The 18,256-nt window shown below is 40.0% G+C and overlaps 1 protein-coding gene across 2 annotated transcripts in view; it reads right to left on the bottom strand.

The window, feature by feature from the left end:
• The window catches only part of otud7b (OTU deubiquitinase 7B), a 50,846-nt gene extending 33,527 nt beyond the window's left edge, over window positions 1-17,319 (bottom strand). The window contains exon 1 of one of the 2 annotated variants that reach the window (XM_026183651.1): window positions 17,011-17,319. The gene's annotated coding sequence lies outside the window, so the exon portion shown is untranslated. The remainder of the gene's footprint in view (window positions 1-17,010) is intronic. The other variant, XM_026183652.1, reaches the window with a different exon arrangement.
• Between the last annotated feature and the right edge of the window lie 937 nt (window positions 17,320-18,256).

The following is an 18,256-nucleotide window of genomic DNA, read 5'->3' as shown; positions in this document are numbered from 1 at the left end:
TGTTGCTCCAGGCGGCAGCTTTACGGTTGCCATGGTTAGAGGGCGACGCTCTCTCTCTCTCTGCGACTGTGAGTTTCCTGGGTGAGAGAGCGCCTTTTCGTTGTTGTTGTGCTAAGCTAACAGGCAGAATGCTACAAGCATAGCTTCGGTGTTCGCTGTTCGCGTTCGGTGTGAACACACCGTAAAGAATGTAGCATCATGGGCAGTGTAGTCCGTGTTGCAGGGAGAATGGACTGCCATACACGTTATGGGTCTGTGAGCGCGAGGAGGGAGAAAAAGGGGAGTGGAAAGGTACGAGTTGTCATCGAGGAAAAACGGGAGCTGGAAGCATGTAAATATAATAATAACCACTTCAGCCAAGAAGAGTGCCTGACAGCCCAGTTGTAAGTAAGCTATTAAGACTCGACTGTACACCGTGTTCGTGTTTTCCTCCGAAAACAATAAGTTCCGTTGGAGCAGTCTTTCAACGCCTCTCTCTGTCTCTCGCAAGAAAAGTTGACCCACACAACAAAGTAAAGCTATTTTTCGGCTACGAGCCCGACACAGAACCCACCGTATTAGTCAGAGGTCCCTTTACTACAGTTCGGAGTCGCGGACCTTCAGTAATAGTAATAAATCACACAGCAATAGTACATTCACGTAGTTGTAAACAGCATGATAATATATTAAGTAATCCAAAGTATTCAGAATCCGTTACTGTCATTGAGTAACGTAACGGAATACGTTACAGAATACATTTTGGGGCATGTAATCTGTATTCTGTAATGGAATACATTTTAAAAGTAACCTTCCCAACACTGTATACATGCACCACGCAAGTAAGCACAAAGTGCATGTAGTGTATGTAGTCTGCACACAGAGGCGTTCTGATTGAGGTACAGTGATGGTTTAGGACAAAATGTCTCCTGGTCAGTGGAAAGCTTCAACTTTTTCTTCAGCCAGACGTAAACTCTTGCTGATATTCACTGGAGCAAAGTAATAATAGCCAAGTCCAGCCAGCTGAAATGGGCAGTATTAGCTTCTGAACACAAGTGTTTATCAAAGTGTCTGAGAGCTGATGTCATCGTGTAGCAGAGCATGTAGGAGAGATGTTTGACTTCACTTAGTCCACTTTCCTATAAAATACTGCTCTGAATGCCACAGCATGAATCACCCGACTCACATATCAGTGGACAAGAACAAGAAACGTGAGCGCTGATTTTTATATAATGGATACAGTGGCATCAACAACTTCTCGATGAAAATAAACAAGCACACATTTTCCTCTTTAACAGGATATGCCTTAATTGACAGCAGCAAGTGATTTCTGATCCATGGTCATTAAGATTCTGCCTGAATGGTCCTTTTACATAAATTTAGAAAACTAAATATGTACAAAACCAGTAAGAAAACAAAGGAAAAAGTTTAATCATTTAATTCTTTAAATCCACAAGAACGTCTTGACTCAAATATTCCAAAAACAAAAAAGTAGGCCATCCTTAGCAGATGAACCTTTTCACTTTTAGTAACTGACAAAGTTTTGACAAATAATTAATAGATTAACCAAGAAAATAACTGATTAGTTTAACTGTACCTGTACATGTGTTATCATGAAATTAATATAGTAACATGTAGCATTAATGCTGAGATAGTTATGATTACTCATTTACATACAGGTGCAGGCCAATCTTTATTTCCTCCTTTCCTGTCCATTATGATGGTTTACTAGACCTCAGAGGGTCCTAGGCTATGCCCGGGGCATGTCTCTGCAGTCAGGCTCAGTAATCACCAGTCAAGGAGCGATAATTAACAACCCCACATGAAGCAGGCGGCTGTGGAAAAGGGCTTTAGGGGACTATAAGTGGCATTCCCACATACCACACAGAGACCACACTGCTTTGTGCACGGGGTCAGTGCGATGGGTGACTGAAACAGCAGAAAATGTAATGAGGGTATTTGATCCTCAAAGTGAGAGGGGGAAGTGGAAGCTAATCTGCCATCAATGCATTACTGGTTCAGAGGCGCACACAAAAAGAAACCCAAAATAAGACATTAAGAATGTGCTCTGCAGACCAAAAGAGGTGCACAGACACACAAATGCTGGTCCAGTGCTGCTGAACATCCGGCGAGAAATGCTGCTGTGCCTCTGAAGGACATCAGCACAGAGACTGATGGATAAATTGCTTCCTGCAGCTGTCATCCTAAACTCTAAACCGGTTTACAAAAGTCCTCAGCTGGCCTTGGTGGACTCAGTGATTTGTATTCTCTGTGAAGAAGCACAAGCCTCTGCATCCATCTTAAAACTGCCTACCTAAATATTCTAAAGGCTGGAAATTTTCACAGTAAATAACAAAGTGTGTTTTGCCTCTAGAAAATTAATTAAGATGATTACAATAATAGCACAGGATTCCCATGTGCATGTCCAAACATGACACAAGCTCATCTTTGGTGATACAGCTGAATGACATGGAGGACCGCCCAACCAAGTAACCAAGACTTTACCAGTAAACATGACATGAGAAAGGTCAGAGTAGATGATTAGCAGCAACTGGACTTTAAAAGAAGAGCAGGGAAAAAAAGAGGGCGTTGCCAATTATAGTTAGATGACCCTGTACCTGTGGGTCCTACCCAAGTGAAGTGAATGTGAATGCAAGCACTTCTACACAATAACACATACTACAGTGTTTGAGCTGTGATTATTGACCAAAGGTGATAAGTCTAAAGTCGCTTTGGCAAGCCTAACCAATCTTAAAGATGACTAAAATCACCTCCTCTGTTGCTTTGATCCGTGCATTAATTTTAAAATAAACTGGCAATATTTGATGTTACAGGGATGACACTGATGCCAAAATATCCTTTTTGCTTCATGTCTAAACAATTAGTATTGCATAATTCACATTTAAAAGGCAAGTGAGATGACTACTGCTTTCATTTGCATATCAACCCTCAAGGAATACAAGACATTTCTTACACTCCAACTTGATCTTCGGCTGCGCCATTTTAAAATTAAGCACATTCGTTCCAGTCCTGCAATACAAAAACTGTTGTAAATAAAAGAGCTTAGAAACTGCTTAATACAAGAAACAAAATGGATCTGTGACTTGCAAGTACAATACCTACAACAGTGAAGATCTACTAAATCAGGCTGAATGTGAAGCCAACCAAGCCCTGCCCGATCTAAAGCCAGCGGCTAAACAAGCACCAGCCTCTGCAGGCATGCAGCACTAATGCTCATGTGAATCCCCACGTGCTGCAGGCCAGTCGCTATACACAGCAGGGTGACTTCACGTCACACCCCATATGATGTCATCCTGGGGGAACAGGCTCCTCATTAGGGCTGTGTGTGGGATTACTCCTGATGTCCTGGATCAACGAGGCAGAGCAGGAGACGATAATGTCCCCTAGTCTGCACAAGAAAAGGCACATGCCCAATAATATGCTTTGAAATAAACATTAATCTCAAAGAACATGTTGAGTGATTTACTACAACTGCCGAATTTACCAAACTGAACATCCACTTAAAGACACTGATGCTGATCAATGAGTCCAGCTTTACTGCCACCCACCTTACAGTTAGTGTTGTTCTAGCTGTGAAGGACAGAATTTAATAGAAATCACCTCACTTGTTAGGAGTTTGTTTCAGTATTTCAGACAGCTGCCAACCTAAACACCAGAATCCGTCAGTCAGAAGTCCTCATTTGGTCCTGATGGAGTCCTGTTAACCTTTAGATTTTGTGGAACAGTCAACTAAATGATCTCTGTTCTCACTAGTCAGCAGCAAAAATAATAGCTGGTTAAACTAATTATCCATATTGTATCCATACAATAATGTGCAACCCCAGTTAACGTTTGTTTCTAAATCACTATGACACCACCTGCCTCTGTGCCTTTCTGTGATCTAACAATGTAAACTACCAGGTGGAATTGGGCTGTGCGATATGACTAAAATCTCATATCCCAATATTAAGACATCTATCGTCCCGATAACGATATAAATCACAAAAATTTTACATTTTCTGAAAGTTCTGTGAATCTCGGGCAGCTCGACTTGCAGGAAGTGTTTACAGCTGGGCGTCGTGTACCTGGAGTCGAGTGTTTTAACCGATGCATGAAGTTGTAACGGCCGCCGTTTTCTTTGTGAGTATTTATTACACGGCGTGCTGCGGGGAAAAGCCTGTTCTAACGTTTGAGTCTAAGGTTTATTTTTTAGCGCCTGACGGCTCTTTTTTGCTTCTCATCCGTAAATAGTCTGCATGCTCTTTCACGTGATTCAGTTTATTTTGGAAAGTCTCAACAGGATCTTGAGCTTTATTGTGAAAACTTTGTGGAAAATAAGCAGACACGTGATGGTTTTACTGTTGTTGTTGCTAACGACAACGAATAAAAAGAGGCGCTTGTCCGTCAGTCGTGTGGTTATATTAAATATAAGAGAAAGAGAGAACTTTAAGAAATGAATATAACCACTACAGTGACCATCAAAACAATGAAAAAATATTGCCGTAAACAGTTTATTTTGCGACACCACGATACAAACGATAGTGTAAAATACAACGATAGATGATTTTATATCGTCATGAAGCCCTAAGGTGGAATACAGGACACATGACTGCTGCATGAACCAGCCTGGTTCTGCAGTACTTTAAAGTCCAAAATTAACTAATGACTCAAAAAGATAAATATGGTACAGACAGAGCTGGGCGATAGAACGATAACGATATGTATCGCGATATAACTTTTACTCGATAGAGAAATTAAGCTATCGCGATAGACCTCGCCGCTCTTGTCCTCAAAAAAAAAAAAAAAAAAAAGGTCAGCCAATCCAAATTAAGTAGCGCAGAGCCGAACCAATCACAGCCGCAGCGTCACGTCGCGTGACTTGTTACATACAGCACAAGTGCCAAGCCGCACGTGTGTTTGTTTGGGAAGCAGCCAGCGGGTAATGGAGGAAATGAGTGTGCCGACTAGAAAAATCAACCGAGCGTGACCGAAGAGAAAACAGATGATGGTTCCAATGCCGGAGAGATTGTCGAACGGAAGAGCCATAGAAGTTCCGTAGTGTGAAGGTATTTCGGCTATTTCAAGTCTGACAAAAAATAGAGTAGCCTCACTGTAAATGTGCCGAAAGCAAGTCTGGAAATACAATAAACTGGTGCATGCGTCACACTGTGCGCCACGTTATTGTTTCGGTGAAATGAATTTCTACAATACTGTTACTGTTAATTCTACTCTCTGCAGTGTTTAAATGCTTACATATACACACAGTTACTGTCCGTCCACACATACGACTCGGTTCTGCTTCTATGCCCCAGCTTTGTTTACTTTTTCCCACCGAGGCTTCTAGACTTCTGATTGGCCAACATTTCTGCACGGTTAGGAATCTAGTGCCACCTGCTGCTTTGGCATGTTCATAGCAGCGTTTTCCTTCATTTCTGCCTTTATGTGTGGACGGGATTATTTTTTAAAACGTAAACGGAAAATCTCTGTTTTCAAAAATACCCGTGTACGTGTGGACGTAGCCTCAGTCTCTGACTGGAAGCGCTAATTCGTCATTCGGCTTTTGTCAGACTAAAGTAACTGTTAAAACTGTTTGAAAAGCTCAGCTATACAACAAGGAGAGATTGAGAATTTCCTTTTAGTTCTCAGTTTATTTGATATTGACAAAAGTTAGTCAGTTTTGTCTGTTCTTCTGTAAAACAAACTAAGATTTAATTTTAGAATTAATATTTTGTTTCTAAGTGGAATTGACAATTTAGTCTGTTTTGTTTTTTCTATTTTGAAACTTAAACGCTTTAGCGGCTGCCTTTTGTATAGTTTGCAATATTTGCCTTTATTTATCTGAAAAAGTCTCATGTTCCTTAAGTACATCTACCCTGTTGAACTTATTATGGGAAATAAATATTTAAATAAAAACAAGCTGCTGATTATTTCACATTTTACTTGTGAGCAACGGCACATTTAAATCTTACAAATATAGTTATTTGGCTTATATCGTGATAGATATCGTTATCGCCTGAAATGAAAAAAACATATCGTGATATGAAAAAATCTCATATCGCCCAGCTCTAGGTACAGATTAAAACGGGCCAATGTATTTAATTCACTTCTATGTTGGTCTGCGTTAACCATGCATCAGCTGCAGTGCACCAGCTCCTTCAGAAGTCATTTCATTTCATTTCATTCATTTCATTTATTTGTTCATTTTCAGGCACAACAAATACCTATATTGGACATAAAATGCACAAAACAAAAAACAAAAATTGCCTGAAAAAGGAGTGGGATGAAGAAAACTTATTAAATCCCACCCCTATACTCACTCATCAACAAAAAAAACAATAAACTTCCCGCAGCTACGCCCATCATTGCATACAGACCCATCAACAGCCCCGGGCACATACAAGCATCTAAACGGCAGCTTGCAACCAACAATTAGAGCCTTCATAACTGAATACAGAATATATGAATTATAAATTGCATTACCACAGGTAACAGGCAGTAATAACTACAAGTAACAAACACACATACATACATATATATCTACACACACATGTACATATATGTACATACATACGCACACTTTATTTTTATCTTATTTTTTTGGAATCCATACCAGCAATGGTAAGAGAACAGACATTACAGAGCACACTAAAAGCATCATTGAGCATATTGTGACCAGACCAACTGTTTGTAGAGGAATTTAAATCTATGAATATTTTTGCATTGTTTCAATTGTAAACTCAGACTGTTCCAGATTCTCACACCACATACAGACACACAAAAACCTTTACGGGTTGTTCGAGTTCTGGGTAATTTGAATTCTCCAAAGCCTCTCACATTATAAACCTTTTCTCGAATTTCAAATCTAGTTTGTAAATTTGCCGGTAAAAGTTTAGTAAAAGCTTTATACAAAATTATGGATGTATTGTAATTAACCAGATCCTGGAATTTAAGTAACTTTGCCTGAAGAAAGAGTTTGTGAGTATGATCTAGATAACCAGCCTTGTGAATAATACGCAGTGCTCGTTTCTGTACTGTGACTAATGGATTAGTTGTATTTTTATATGTGTTTCCCCACACTTCCACACAATATGTAAGATATGGAAGAACCAGGGTACAGTACAGAGTACGAAGTGCATCTTTATCAAGGAATTGTTTCACTTTGTTCAAAACTGCGAGGCTTCTGGAAATTTTGGTTTTTATGTGTCTGACGTGGGGTTTCCATGAAATTTTATTATCAATTACGACTCCCAAAAATTTGTTTTCACTCACATTATCAATTGGTACACCTTCAATGATAATTGGTAATTCTACATTATATTTTAAATTACCAAAAAACATTGCTTTAGTTTTATTTATATTTAATGATAATTTATTTATGTCCATCCATTTTTTTATTAATTTTAGCTCCCTGTTTACAGTCATTACAAGATCAGTATAATCATCGCTACTGAAAAATATGTTGGTGTCATCTGCGAACAGTATGAGTTTAAGTACTTGAGAAACATCAAAAATATCATTTATGTATACATTGAAAAGTTTTGGTCCCAACACTGACCCTTGGGGAACACCACATGTAATACCAAGTTTCTCTGAATGGTAATGCCCTATGCTAACATATTGTTCCCGACCCGTTAGGTAACTTTTTAACCAGTTACCAGCTTTCCCTCGAATACCATATCTTTCCAATTTATCCAGTAATATTGAGTGATTGATTGTGTCGAAGGCCTTTTTGAGATCAACAAAAATACCAACTGCATATTTATTTTTATCCAGTGTATCAGTAATTTCTTCTACTGCCTCAATTATCGCCATTGAAGTGGTTCTTTGCGTTCTGAAACCATACTGACCAACATTTATTATTTGATGTTTTTCAAGGAATTTTTCTAATCTTGAATTAAAAAGTTTTTCTAGAATTTTTGAGAATTGAGGCAGTAGAGAAATAGGCCTATAATTGGTAAAACTGTGTTTGTCATTACTTTTGTATAGTGGTATTACTTTTGCAATTTTCATTTTTTTTGGAAAACAACCGGACTGAAATGATAAATTACAGATATATGTTAAGGGACTAGCAATATTCAGAATAACCTGTTTAACTACAGACATATTTATGTCATGATAATCCATTGAAGACTTACTTTTACATTTTAATGTGATATTTATTACTTCTTGCTCATTTGTAGCTGAGAGGAACAGTGAAAAGGGATTTGATTTTATATTACTGATATTTTCATTTTTATGACACGGGATGTCCGCTGCTAGTTCAGGGCCAACATTTATGAAGAATTTATTGAACCCATCGACAATATTACTCATGTTGTGATTTTCACCATTTGCATCAGTAAAATATTCAGGATATGATGTTCCAGAAGATCCTTGTTTAATTAAGTTGTTTAACACATCCCAAGTTCCTTTTATGTTGTTTTTATTTTCATATAATCTTCTTCTATAATAAAGTTGTTTGCTCGTTCTTATAATATCAGTCAATTTATTTCTATATGCTTTATATCTTTGTTCCACTTCTTTTGTTTTTACTTTGATGAACTGTTTATACAGATTGTTTTTCTTTTTGCAAGCATTAATAATTCCTTTTGTGAGCCAAGGACTTTTTATCTTTTTTTTCTTTGTCATGTGTTCGTTTACAGGACAATGTTTATTGTACCACATAGTAAAAATATCTAGGAAATTATCATAAGCCTTGTCCACATCTGACTCTTCATACACCGAACTCCAATCTTGTTGTGCTAAATCGAAATTGAAGGCATGAATTGCTTCTTCATTTATTGTTCGCTTTGCTATCATGATCTTGGTATCTATTTTTTTTAAATCACAGTCACACAAAGTAAAAACTGGTAAGTGGTCAGTTATATCACAGACAAGCAGGCCACTATTAATTTGGAAATCCATGACATTAGTAAAAATGTTGTCAATAATAGTGGCGCTATGTGAAGTTATTCTGCTTGGCTTTGTTATTGTTGGATATAGTGATAAGCTGTACATTGTGTCAGTAAAGTCATCAATGGCTTTTAACCTTGTTGGATTTAGCAAATCAATGTTAAAATCACCACAGATAAATAGTAATTTTTGGTTTACCGAAGCAAACGTTTTTTCTATCCATTCATTAAAAGTGTCAATACTTGAACTGGGTGTCCGATATATACAACTTATTATAACATTTCTCTTTTTTTCATTCATAATCTCAATAGTCAAACATTCCAAAATTCCATCAATAGCCATAGACATAGTTGTTACAACATTATATTTTATAGAGTTATGAACATATATAGCAACCCCGCCACCCGCCTTATTTAATCTATTCATGTATTTTAAATCATATCCATTCAAACAAAAATCTATTCCTTTATCGACATTGAACCAAGTTTCAGTGATGGCTATAACACTAAAGGGGCGAGAAAATTGTTGCAAATAGTCCTTAATGAAATCAAAATTAGAGTACATACTTCTGCTGTTAAAGTGAATTAATGAGAGCTTCCCATCTAGGTTAATTTCTTTTTCATATTGTTCCTGAGTGAAATAATTACAATTTTTAACAAAAATAGAGAGAAAGTTACTTTCAGAATCTATTTCTGGATCTATTATATTATGCTCCTTATATTCACAATCTAGATCAATTACTTTCTGTTGAAGAATTGATTTCAACGTGTCCATGTCATTTCCTGGTGTAATTGATACATTGGTGTCAGTTATACTTGTCCAGATCCTCCATGTTCCTCACTATCAGTACTTTTGCCTCTTCTGGTGTCCCGTTTAGCTTAATGAAAATCTTACAGTTTGTTACCCATGTATGTTGTATTTTACCATTCTTCTTCAGTTGCCTTGCCTTCCTCGCGATATCTGCGTTTTTTCGTGTCAGATGCTCATTAATGAAAACGTCCGTGCCTTTCAGTTTGCGTCCTTGTTTCAGCAGTGCGACCTTGTTCTTCCGATTGACAAATCTCATAATGACGGCTGGCGGTCTGTCACTCCTCCTGGGCAGTGAGTGACATGCTTCTATGTGCTCCAGGTCCATCTCTATCCCCTTGCTTTGGAGGAAGGACGCCACCTGTTGCTCCACCGAGCGGGTCTCCTCGTCGCTGGGCTCCCCGACGTTCCCGGCCACCGCGTGCGCGTATGAGCGCGGCTTGATTTTAATACCGCTGATGACCACGTCGTTCGTACGGGTGTACTGCTCCAGCTCATCCACCCGCCGCTCGAGATCCATGATCCGTCTGTCCTTCTCGGCATTTTGGAGGCGTAGCTGTTTTACCTCCTCCAGAAGCCCCAGAAGCAGCTCCTGCTGCGCCCTGACTGCGGCCACGTCTCCGCACAGCGCTCCGAGGGAGGTTTTAATGTCCTCAACCTCCTCTGGTGTTGGGCCTTTCTTGGGTGGCATACTGAAGCGAGAGCACGAGGCGGCCACCACGAGGGACCCGGAAGCGGAATTTCTGATGATGGCGCCTGGCTGTGGCCTGCTGGCTGATGGTGGAGCCTGGCTGTGGCCTGCTGGCTGATGGTGGATCCTGGCTGTGGCCTGCTGGCTGATGGAGGAGCCTGGCTGTGGCCTGCTGACTGATGGAGGAGCCTGGCTGGGCCTGCTGGCTGATGGAGGAGCCTGGCTGTGGCCTGCTGACTGATGGAGGAGCCTGGCTGTGGCCTGCTGGCTGATGGTGGAGCCTGGCTGTGGCCTGCTGGCTAATGGTGGAGCCTGGCTGTGGCCTGCTGGCTGGGCCTGCTGGCTGATGGTGGAGCCTGGCTGTGGCCTGCTGGCTGATGGTGGATCCTGGCTGTGGCTGTGGCCTGCTGGCTGATGGTGGAGCCTGGCTGTGGCCTGCAGAGATATGGCTGTTGGATGCCTGTTGCCTGTGGAAGAGTCCAGCTGACTTCACCTCCAGGCAGTTCAAGGGGATAGCGGGGAAACTGGGTCACGGCTACCAGCAGGCCGCGGCAGCAGCACTCAGTCGTCGTTTCCACGTGCTCCCACGTGAACACATAACTTCAGCACACCAGCAGAAGGGACCTCTCTGACACGCCAGCAAGACGTCCGTCTCCTCCTACTCACAGTAGGGTACAACAGTTCTCGACTCCAGTTAACTATCCGTCAACCCAAAAATACGTCGGTCGCCCTTCTATGAACTGTGTTCACTCGACACTGTTCAGCTCTCGTCTCTCTCGCTTCCTGCAGAGTGCACACGGCTCCCCACAAACAATCCAGAATACTTTAAAATGTCTGAAGTTTCATACACGCACACAGCGTACAAATAGGGCAGTCATTTCAAACTATTTTTCTAAACTTGGCTTTGGATGATATTATAGCGAGTACACAAGCCCCACCCACACACTGTTAAAGCCCTTTGCTTACCATGAACAGCCAAAAGAAGAGAAAACAGGACAATAAAACAACTGAGGATTTTTTGAAACTGTGACTCATGCAAAGCTACCCTTGCAGAGTCAAAGAACAAAACCATGTAGCTAGAAATGAGCATAATAAACTTCCTCAAAGACCAATCGGCTGAAAACATTTATTCCTATCATAAAGGAAAAAGTTGTATCTGCAACAATAGATAAAACAACCACTGCTTAAAAAGTGAAAGACAAATAGCACTGTGGTGATGACAGATAAGACTGTGAGGTTCTGGCAAGTACAGCTGTAATAAATTCTTGAGTCTGGTGTGGTACAGTGATCAAAGTAAGTGATACAACAAGCTTTCACTACCACAGCTTTTCTCATGGGAGTGGCAGCCCATGCTGTATTGGATTATAGTTTTTCAGGTGGAACAAATAAAACTGTTACACCTTAGTTTGCGTTGGCCTCTATTCTGTCAACCGCATGAATTAACTAAACACAGACCGGGCATAATCCTGCTATCCACAACTTAACATGGGTGTAGAGTGGAGACCTGGAACATGGGGTGAGGACCTGTGTGGCCAGCATCTATTTACTGATATTTTTTTAACTTATATCATCTGATATGTAAAAAGTTTCAACCTGTGTATCAGTGACATCCCTAAGTTGCACTTGTAGCCTAAGAACAATTTTGTATTTAATATATGTATATGTCAATGCTGTTCAAATACCTGCTTAAAATGAGTTTTTGTAAGTATGCACTGTATTTTGGCCACTTAATAAATAAAAACTTTTTTTTCTCAAATGCAAGACAAACCTTTACTGTTACATATACCAGCTGAAATGTCATCTCATAGTTGCTATGCTGTTTTTCTACATTTAGTATTTTGCTGGGTGAATTTAAAATAATAATTATAAATTATATTACCAATAAGTATTTTTATTTAAATATAAATTACATTTATTTTGATTTCAAACTAGCTTTTATTTTAGTGAAATGTCTTATTTGTTTTGATAAAGTGTACTTCACCTTTATGAACTATAAACTCCTCTAATGGTCATAGCTATTTTGTCAAAGACTACAGAGTTTCCCCAGTTTGGAGGATAAATCAAATATAGTTTATACTATAGTATAGTGTACTACGGTATATAATGAGTGTCAACAGATGCCTGATTTTTGTGTTTTTCTTTACACAAATAAAAATATTTTACTCATAAACAAACGAAGAAACGGTATAAAATGACAAATTTTGGACTCAAACATGCATGTTTTCAAAGTAAAGCAGCTGCTGGCACCCAGGTAAGCACCTCAGTTCATAGTATCTACCCATCCTGGACACAAATGGCCCTGGGCACTGGCTAGCTGCTGTGTCACAAGACTGGCAGGCAACCAGCCATGGTGGGGAGGGTGGGGCTGCAAAGAGTTTTATGAGTTGCTGTCTGGACATGGAGACCTCTTAGAGACAAGCCACCTATTGATCCTCGTGTCGCTGTGGCAGTGCAGAGACTAAAACTGTTTTTGCCTTTTATCTTATCCCCTTCCTGTGTTTCTAAATAGTGCTACTTAAAGATATAAGAGCACAGATGGATGTGGGTTTTAAGTCTTTTTTGGAAATCTGCAAAGAGTCCAAACAAAACAAGGCTTAGTTCATGCCTTACCACCAGTGGGACATGCACACTTAACAGGAAAAAAATCATCTGGTTGTCCTACTAACCTCATCTACTTACTTATTAATCTGACCGTGTTTTCCTGTGGGAGTAGGCCAAACGGGCCTGGCCGTGTAACTGACACTGCACCGCTGACAGTGAGCAGCTGTTTGGGGGAACTCAGCGAGAGGAAATTTTAAATTTTCATACCCTCTGCATGGCTGAAACAGACAGGTTAGCTTGTATAACATTATATTCACCAAGACAGCCACAAAGGATATTCAGCAAAATAAGTGTGTGACACATGTTTACAGCACTCTCACACTAACTGGCACAAAACCTTAAAGAAAGTCATACAGAAAGTCAAACAAGTTAAACTGGCTGTCCGTCATGTGAAGTATAAATCAAGAGTCACTGCTGCTCTGTCTTTATTGCCACATGTAACTGCAAAACAGTGTGCAAATAAGCCCATGACCATCAGCTCATAAAACTTCATGTTGCCAGAGTCATGACAAACCCTGTTACACAGGTAATATAAGTGTCTAGTTACATCTCATCATTTTGGATGACAGCAGGGCATGCAATGCTTCAGAAGGTGAAAAAGCTCATGTCCCACTCCACACAGTTTTGTAATCGTTCATTAACAATAAAAGAGCTTGCAAACTAAATTTGAGTGAGATACAGTTTAGCACGCTGGCTCAAACAAAGCCTTTGTCAATATGAAGGTAAGCGCGACTGCTTTGTACTGAGTTTAGGTAAAAGGTCTTTGGTTGATATAAATGTAAGCATTGTCCTGTTATTTTTTGATAAAGCAAAATGTATTTTAAAGTTAGCCAAACTAAAACCAACTTTAGAAAAAAGCAATTAAAAACATTTTAGCCCCGGTCTTGGTGATTTCCCTTCGAGAACAAAACCTCTTGAGTGGGCACCATCAGTGTCACTGTGACCCGAGGCTACTGTGAACTCCCAACCACATAACATTTGAATCCTGTTAAGAGATCTGATGCATATGATACACTGCAGATTACAAACCACATATTTAAACTTGGATCAACCAAATTCAAATGGTTCGAGGGAAATCAAAGAGCAATAACTCAGTAATGTTTGTTTTGTTCTGTTCCACTGGATGCAGGCTGAGCTACTGCCTGTTTAGTGCACTGAGAAGGCAATTTAATAGACTGCATACCTGTGCCTATAATCCACATATTTACAAAGCAGCAGAGCACTTTTTGTTTTCAGTTTTCTTTTTTTCTTTTTTTTACTTTTACACCCTGCCAGTTTGGAAACTGTCTTGCAGTCAGAAGGATGCTACACCCCTCTTAAAATACTCGCCTGAGGTGCTCTCTCTGCTGCTGTATGAATCAATATAATATGTTCCTTCAAGTGTTGAGGACTTGTATAATGAAACCTGACACAAACCCTCAGAAAAACTGAGCATCATTGTAAATAGTTGCCACCATGAACTGTTGGGCAGCTTTATCACTTTAATTACCAACAGTGAGATAATGGGTGCAAATATGAGGTGCGGTCAAAAACTTCACTGACTGCACCTATGAAAATAAAAATGTTTAAAATGTTGATAAATGTTCCCTTCATTGCATTCATATTAGTTGACCAATGCAGCAACATATGAATCCCTGTGATTTCATCCTGAATAAAACAAAGTTGTTTTCTTCAAATTACAGACATTGTTAGAAAAAAAAAAAAAAGGATCATTTAGGTTGTTATCTAACAACTTCTTGGCATAATTTAGTCAGATACATCACGCCCAGTTTTAAAACACTGAGAAGGCAACAATTAAAATGCTCACCTTGAAGTTTATAATCTATATTTTCAACACTTTCTCTTTCTTTACATTTTAAACTACGTAACAAAAAAACAAAATTGAAAAAAAAAAAAATCTCTGTTGAGAGGAAAATCTATTTTTCCACGTTCATGGCCAAAAATTGGGCTACTTTCGTAATGACAGTTAGCAAAGCTTTGAGAGTGACGCATTTAAACAGGAAGAAGGATTCACGTCTACGGCTTGTTGTCCAGCATAGTCATGCTGACAACCAAGAAAACTAAGCTAAAAAGAAGTGACAACCACTGTAGTTTAATTCTGGGTTTTTTTTTAATTAAGCAGTTTGAATAATCAAAATAATGCTGTTGAATTGTAACCATCCTAATGATTCACAGCACCACCAACCCCTCCAGTCTCTAAATGTAGACTTCTTGCACCCTTTAGAGGTGAAAAATATTTACTTTATGTATATAGACACAAATCAGTACATATGGGGACTTGAAAATTCAGGGACATGAAAATAAGATTTGGAAATTGATCAAATTAACACACCGAAAGCTGTGATCAAATCAGATCAGATCGAGCTGCAAAAGTCACTCGCGAAAAGACAAATATTACAGTCAAAGTGCACTGGTAGTTTCATTCAACTTTCCACACTGGTACTGATCAGCAGTTGCTTGTGTGTCCTACATTTCAAGCATCATCCTTCACAGCCACTGGAAACAGTGAGTATGGGTGGAGGGCTGAATGTGTTTCTTTTTCCTACTACACCATACCTAACTTCTCAACGAGCTTCCTCTTCACTGCTGTGTGTTTATTACAGTGTGCGTTTTGTTTTTAATCAAAATCAGCAGTCAAAGCACACCCAGCCTGGCCTTCTGGATGGCTTTGCAAAGCGTGCAAATTTCAGAGAAGACACTTGCAATTCTCTCTGCTTTTACAGACAGAAGTAAAATACTTGTGTTATTGAGATCCAAAATACATGTGTGAAGGTCATGTGCCTTTAAATAGCCACTATATATTTTAAAATACATGTAACACCAATAGAGTGATGAAATGTGGAAATACTGGTTTTAATTGCACTCCTTTTGCCTAAGAGATCCTTGACTGCTTATCATTTGCTTTTTAAATAGCTTATTAAATGCAAATGTTTTTTCCTAAGTACCCATACTTCTTCACACAAAGACATTTTGTGTATATAAAGGATATTATCCAGTGGTTTTATACGTCAAACAAGCTTTGGATCAAAGTGAGCTGTACATACCCTGCTCACTAAAATTACTTTTGACACCCCTGCTGTAGGCCAAATACACTGAAGAACTTGTACCTCTGTCCTACTTTTCATATAGGCTGTCTGTCCTGGTGTCCCTGCAAACAAAAGAGTCCACAACTACAAGACCTAAATAATTCAAGGCAGAGTGCAACCTAATACTTTCTCGCTGTGGTGATGTAGAGAAAAATATGCCAAATAAACCTAGTTCTAGTTTCAGAATGAGTAAAAAGCAGTGAACCCTGTGACCCGTCAGCTCAGGCAGGAGCCTCACACAGAGTTAGATGCTTATTCAGACTCAATAAACCCAGTTGTTTTGGTTAGAAATTGTGGTGTGTGAAGAGCTGGCTCTGGTAATTTCCTGTGAGCTGGTCTTTTAAGTCAATGTTACATCACACATGCACCTTAAATAAAAGGCGGACTCCGATAAGCTGGATCGTGACTAGAAGCTCCCAGAAAAAACGAGATGATGACTTAACTTACTTCCACAGGCAGATGCACAACTACTAAAGAGATCAGCTGAAATTGATATCAGTGTTCACACTGCTTAGCTGACAGCTGAGGCAGTATTCAGAAACCAGTTCTGCTCTGCGCTGAATCCTAACGCTACACACGATGACGGCTTGTCCCCACTGCTGACTCTGAGCCAGCTTTTAATGGCTAGAACTATTCTTTGAAGAAGAAATATCAGGGAACAATAAACATGCTTACATAAACGCATTTGAGGCGTTCAAACGCATGAGGTTCATGCACCGTTCAAACATATCCCACTAACTTTATTTGCACCCATTAGTAATTATAATCGTCCATTTAAAGTCTGCCAGACATGCGCATGAATGCTCACCATAAAGAAGTCCTGTACATTTTTTTCAGTTATTAGAACGAACCGTTACCTTTGGCTAGCAAGTGGCTACTTCAAGCCTGGCTAATCAGCAGCAAGCTAACGGTAGCTTACGTTAACGCTAGGAGCTGGAGTATCCCTCTACTGCTTACCTTTAGCGGCCTCGCAGATGTTGTTTTCATCGTCCCATTCAATTTTTCCAGCAAGTGCCAACTTGTAAGTAGCAAATACGTTTCCAGTACCAACGACTTCTAACTTTTTAGTGTCCTCATATGGAGAACGGTGCGTAAAATCCCAAACCGGACCACCAGCGACAAAGTAATTTCTCCACCACTTACAACAACAACGTCAACCAAAGGTTTCAGACGGCCCCCGAGAGGACTCGGCCAATCAGAGGCGGGAGTTTTCTTTCATTGACGTTTATCAGAACCAATGGTCGGGCTAGAACATTTTGAGTGACGTTCCCCATTAGAGTAAACACCAAATGAGAACGCCAAACATCCGCCTGCCAATTGGCTGCAAGAAAATGAGAGGCCAGTGGGTTTTTTGTGTCCGCAGCCAATGACAGTGCGGCACTCAGGCCAGAGTGACAGGTGCTTTGGAGTTAACAAAATAGCTGGGGCGTCACCGTGGCCGGGATGAGGTCATCCAGGATGATGTAAACCCTACGTCATTAGCGATGCTAAATAAAACGCAGCAGGGAACACGTCCGACCGTAATCCATCTTTTCTGGAATTGTACAAACACTAATAAGCTGTGACAAAACGTGTACATTTAGCATGGTTAATATTGCTTGCAGCTTAAGAGTTGTTTTTTATAGGTCTCAGTACTTTTCATGACCATTAATGTCAATTTTCGCATGCAAAACGTTTTTTTGTTGTTTTCAAAAATAAATGGAAGTACATGTCAAACTTTTTCTACTCATGAAAGACAAACTTAGTGTTTCGTTAAGATGTTTTAGGGAATAGCTCACCAGGTTTCTTAAAAGACATTTAAAGCTCTTCCTTGCCCTTGAATGATTCATGGGGGATTGTTTAGTGGCTTCCTCTGAAAATAATCAGGTTCAAGGACTGCACTGCAACTGAGTGAAAGAAAAGGAACCAATGAGAGCATGAGGGTGGGAATGGATGTTTGTATCTGTGTGTGCCTGTTTGTTTGACGCCACCTCTCTCTAGGGACATCTCAGGCCCTCCATGGTATGGAGGCCTATCTCCCTCCACCACTTCCCCTACCAGTGGCAGACGCCCTCAGACATTGGTGGTTCTTTGTGTCCGGGGATGGGCGTCCAGGTACCCACCGGCTCACTCCTGGTGGCTGCTTGTCGGCGCCTGGAGCCTGGAGCTTACTCAGGCTCCTTCGGGGGTGGGGTGCCCTTGGCCTCTCGGCCTGGGGCTCAGT

The sequence above is a fragment of the Astatotilapia calliptera genome, chromosome 11, assembly GCF_900246225.1.
Source record: "Astatotilapia calliptera chromosome 11, fAstCal1.2, whole genome shotgun sequence".
In the NCBI taxonomy this organism is placed as follows: Eukaryota; Metazoa; Chordata; class Actinopteri; order Cichliformes; family Cichlidae; genus Astatotilapia; species Astatotilapia calliptera.
Note: the sequence above shows the minus strand (reverse complement) of the source record. Positions and strands in the feature narration are given on the sequence as shown.